At 40.2% G+C, this 5,717-nt stretch overlaps 1 non-coding gene across 1 annotated transcript; it reads right to left on the bottom strand.

The window, feature by feature from the left end:
- Positions 1–2,153: 2,153 nt before the first annotated feature.
- LOC118481395 lies at positions 2,154–2,260 on the bottom strand. Its single transcript, XR_004865602.1, has one exon. It is a non-coding gene; the product is annotated as a small nucleolar RNA R71 (small nucleolar RNA).
- Positions 2,261–5,717: the final 3,457 nt, after the last annotated feature.

Here is a 5,717-nt window from a genome sequence, read left to right as displayed (position 1 = left end):
GTGTGAGGATCAGGGTTGTTAAAATTTGCACCAGCAATTATGTCAATGAAGTGATCATAACCCTGATCTTTAGCACCACTCCCAGATTCTTCTTGACCCAGAAGAGTAGTGTTACCGAATGTATAATCATTAAAGGTTTTTCCTGACTCTTGTAACTTCCTTTTTTGGTTCAACTCCCTTTCGTAGGTCAGGAGTCGACCGTGGAGTTCAAGGTCAGATCCTTGAACTCAGGTGAATTTCGGGTGATAAAAGCTATGGTGTCCCATTTTTCTGGCAGTGATCTGAGGAACTTGCTAGTTTGAGTTGAGTTTGTAAAAGTGGTATTAACAAGCCTCAGTTCACTGATAAGACAACTGAATGCTCAAATTGTTGCGTCAGTGATTCACCTTTAACATGACAAAATGTTTCATATTGTTGGTTCAGGATTTGCCTATTGTTTTCTATGACTTCTTCGGTTCCCCCAAACTGTTCCTTAAGCGCGTCCCATAACTCTTTGGCACTGTTACAGTGTAACAGTCCAGCATATATTTCATTGGGCAGCGCTGATGCTATGATGCTAAACGCCTTAGCATCTAGTTCGATCTTTTGAAAGTCGGTTTCGGTATAGTTTTCAACTCGTTTTGGAACGAACTTTTTAGCATCTTCAGCGCTTGGCACTATGGAAATATGGGGACCAAAGACGACAGACCTCCAACAACCTGTGCTTTGTTGAGCGAGGATGTGACCCATCCTCCTCTGCCAGATGTTGTACTCATTTCTTTTTAGCATAGGTGGTTTAAAAAGCGAGCCGATGTTGTTTTTATCATCCTGAGATTGTGACGTCATTCTTGTTGTTTTACAGACACTGAGTAATCAACTTTAATGGTGATTAATCCTTGCTCTGTTTTTCAACAAACGAACAAACGATCAGTATCAACTGTTATGAGCTGAACGATTTACGTCAAAATGATTGTTAAATCAAATTTGATTGTCCAAGCTATGATACCAATTGTTGGATCTGAGTTTGATTCTGATTGTATTTTGTGTTTGTAATTAAAATGAAAATGGAAGAGTGTGCAGCGGAATTATGATGAAAACAAACTTTGCATACAATCAAACGAGAGTAATACTTTGATCAAACATCTTTACACAATGAATCGGAAGATTGAATTTATTTCAATAACGATTACAATGCTTGATGAATGAATGCAAACTCCCCCTCAGCCAGAGCTCACTTGTTTGTTCGTGCAAAGAAGACGATGGTGCAAAAGAGCTAATAGAACAGTACAAAGTACTGAACTATTTATAGGCACTTGCAAACCACTAAGCATCTTAGCTGACGTCACCATGAAAGTGACATCTAACCTCCTAACAAACTCTAACGTCTGATCTATACAAACACTGCTATTACATTTCATTACAAAACAGACTATTGATCAGCTGCTGCAACCTTCCACTGCTGTGAACCCAGTAGCACTTGTCCGGATCAGCAGTGCTTGACTCAAAGCAGTAGATTGAATCAGCAGGGCTTTAGTCTTTCATCAGGTCTTTTCTTGAGCAGCAGTTGTAGGTCAGTATTTTGCAAGAACAGCAGATAGGAGGTCAGCAGTTGTTGAAATCACATTCAAGGGGAGAGATTTGTATGTAATCATCTGCTTATTTTGGATCCACTGCTCTGATCCAGTTTTGGCTTTAATTATCTGTTCCTCTGAAAGGGTTCAATCCCAACACGAACGCTTTCTAAGAAAAAGACTAAAAGCCAAAAACCAAGAGAAGGTTTTGGGGAACCCATTTCCAATGGCGGACCAACGTACTCTCATGGATTATCTACGTCCCAGCATAGGTAATCTCGGCGCCGCTATCAATGCACCGAATGTTGAAGCCAGTAACTTCGAGCTTCGACCGCATTTGATACAGATGCTTCAAAACTCTGCAACCTTCCATGGGCTTGCGGACGAGGATCCCCATCTACATATTACTAATTTCTTAGAAATATGTGATACCTTTCGGATCAATGGAGCATCAAATGACGCCATCCGCCTCCGAATGTTTCCATTTTCACTCAAAGACCGAGCAAAGGCTTGGCTTAACGCCCTCCCAGCTGGATCGGTAAACACCTGGGATGAACTAGCCCAAAAATTCTATATAAGTACTTCCCTCCCGCTAAAACGGCTAAATTAATGACTGAAATTAATACTTATTCACAAGAGGACGGGGAATCCTTATATGAAACTTGGGAAAGATTCAAGGAGCTATTGCGAAAGTGTCCTCATCACGGTCTTGCGACATGGCAACAAGTATCCACTTTCTATAATGGGTTGTTGCCACACACAAGACAAACACTTGACTCTAGCTCCGGCGGACTTTTAGGTAATCAACGCCCGCATGAAATCTAGAATCAAATTGAGGAAATTGCTCAAACCAATTTCCAGTGGCACACTCCCCGAGGCAATAAATCTATTGCCCCGGACGCCCATAAGGTTGATGAAAGCACCTCTTTACAAGCCCAAATCGAGGACCTTTCTTATAAAATTAAAAAGTTAGATATGACAAAAACAGTCTCGGTTATGGCTTATGAGGGGTGTGGTCGGTATGAAATAAACAGATGATCAAACAGAATCGGTAAACTACATTGATAATATACCTAGGTCGTCGGGTCCACCAACGGGCACCTACAACCAAGGATGGCAAAACCACCATAACCTTGGTTGGAGAGAACCCGACAATGGTAGTAACCAACAAAATCAACAAACAAACTTTCAACAACAAAGAAATGAGTCACAAAATTTCCCTCATCAACAAGGTGGACGAGAAAGGCATGAAGATACTATAGCTCGCCTTATCTCCGACACCGAACAGAAAAACTCGGATAGATTTCTACAATTAGAATCAAATTTTAGAAACCAACAAGCTAGAAAACATCGAAAAACAAATAAGTCAACTAGCCCAAAATTTCTCCGAGAGACCACAAGGCGCGTTACCATGTAATACCGAAACAAACCCAAAGGCGCAAGTTCATCTCATCAACTTAAGGAACCGTACCGTGGGTACCGCAGCAGGGCCATCCCCTACTGAGGAGACCACATCACCGCCCCATCAAGAGAAAGTTACTTCGCCACCATCCGAGCCCACCAAAGCTCCTCCGGTTCCATACCCCAGTAGGTTAATCCGTCAAAAGACCAACGAGCAATTCGCAACATTTGAATGTCTACTAAAATAATTGCGTGTCAACATTCCTTTTATTGACGTCCTAACTCAAATGCCTAAATACTCTAAGTTTATGAGGGACATCCTCACTCATAAAAGGAAAATTGAAACATTGCAATTAGTTAACTTAGGCGAAGAATGCTTCGCCCTCGTACTCAACAAACTCTCCCAAAAGAAAATTGATCCCCGAAGCTTCACAATTCCTTGCTCGATCGGGGACTCCCCCGTTCGTAATGCACTAGCCGACCTTGGGGCTAGCATTAACCTCATGCTCGCATCAATGTTCAAAAGACTCGGCCTAGGAAAAACGAGTCCTACAAAAATGAGTATACAACTTGCTGATCGATCCGTCAAGTTCCCATCCATCAAGTTCCCACAAGGTGTCATTGAAAATGTCCTAGTCAAGGTGGACAATTTCTTTTACCCGGCCGACTTTGTCATACTTGATATGGAAGAAGACACCGAAGTCCCCCTCATATTAGGGGGACCCTTTCTCGCCACCGCACAAGCAGTGGTGGACATGAATGACGGAACGCTCACTTTAAAATATGGGGATAATGAAGTAAAATTCGGGGTTGGGAAGAGAATAGAGGACGATGACCCGGTCAATTACATGAAGGTTATTGATTTGAGTTTGGATGCTACTCTCCGATGGTGCAACATGGGATGCAAAACATCCCACTCAGAAAACATATAACCTCACCTTGGGTCTAGCCAAGGACCCTTATAAACATGGCGAACCACGGAGGCATTCCGCGGAACCATCCTTAGTTTAGTTTAATCTATTAATTTTAATTTGCAGAAATAAAACACACTCGGGATGGTCAAGGATAACAAGGGAAACGAGAAAATGGCCCCATGCACAAAAATAGGGCCATCCGACAACAATTTCTTAATTATAGTAAGCTCAGCACGGGCCGTGTCCAGCCAACACGGCCCCGTGCTGAGTACCCTGCAGAAAATTGCCCAGTTTAGGTAACTGGACACGGGCCGTGTTCACTGAACACGCCCCCCGTGTCCAGGCTTCTGTTTCTTTTCTTTAATTTTCGTTACTGGCACCTGAACACGGGGCCGTGCCCGGTCACCACGGGGCCCTGTCCAGACTGCCAGTAACATAAAATTTAGCTTTTAAACACCATTTTACATATCCAATCAACCTAAAAACTTATTTTTGGGACACATTGAGGACAATGTGCAATTTAAGTGTGGCGTTGGAAGCTAAAACCTTGAATTTTGCAAGTCCTAATAACAAGCCTTACACAAAACTCTATTGGAATTGCTAATCACCCCAAAAAAAATTTTTCAAAAATTTTCATTTTTTTTACTTGTCTAAGTTTAAGTTGGAAATTCTAATTTTAACAAGGTTATATTTTTACGAATTTACAACCAATAGTGTCGTGATAAAAAGAACCAACATAAGAAAATTATGAAACGACATGACAAGCTTAGTTAAAATTTGATTATATATACTTGATCACATAAAAACGCATTCCCATAAAAGTGAGTTTTGAACCTTTATAGAGCATACAAATACACATCTTCACAACTAAATGCTCATTTTTCGTTTCTTGTGTGAATAGCCGCTTGGTTCTTACGACTCTAGAACTTGCCACGATAATTCATTCCCGGTCCTTATCAACTTAAAACCAAGTAAGTAAATGATGCAGGCATTAGGACTAACCCTTTTTTCCTTTCAACACCATTATTTTTATTTTTCTTTTCACCTACCCAAAAATTTTCCCCCTAGTTAACCCCTTTGAGCCTAAACCTTTTCATTTCTTAACCCAAAACCCTTTTTCATTTTGAAACCTTTATTTTAGTAACAAAGCTTGGTTTTCATGTGACTATTGAAAAAAATTTTTTTGATGAAGTTGAAAATAAACAAACAAAGCTCCTCAAACAAAAGCTTGTTTGAATAGATACTTCACTAAAAAAAATTCACAAAAACAACATGTTTTACGAAAACCAACGCTTTTTACGCCTTTCGCCCTTTTCAACTAACCACTAACCCAACCACCTACCTTTAGCCCAAGCCTAACCCTTCACCCAAAAAGTCCTATTGATATTTACAAAGGTATAAAGTTAAAAAGGAGGAGGATTGATTGCTTGGCAAGCTTATGGTAGAAATAAGTTCCATGCCGCTCTCGAGTGATTCAATAAAAATACATCTTCGGCCGAGTGTGAGTGATTTCCCCCGTGAGGTATGTGAACTTGTATATAAATGGTATTTTAAAAAAAGTATGTTACGCCTTAATAAATAATTTATCTTACGGAATGTTTTTAATAAATCATGACGAATAGGATTGTAAATAAATAAAAATAAATCTTAAACGATCTTGGAAAATCCCGACACTTTATGACAAGCCCAAAAACTTTCTCTTCTACCCATTCCATTTGGGAGTGAATAAAGCCACATTATAAAGAGTTTTGCTTGAGGACAAGCAAAGATTCAAGTGTGGGGATATTTGATATGCGCAAAATGAAACATATAAATTATATCAATTGTGGCATAAAACTAACCCTTTTTAGTA

Source organism: Helianthus annuus, chromosome 8, assembly GCF_002127325.2.
Source record: "Helianthus annuus cultivar XRQ/B chromosome 8, HanXRQr2.0-SUNRISE, whole genome shotgun sequence".
Taxonomy (NCBI): Eukaryota; Viridiplantae; Streptophyta; class Magnoliopsida; order Asterales; family Asteraceae; genus Helianthus; species Helianthus annuus.
This window is presented reverse-complemented; position numbering and strand designations above follow the sequence as displayed.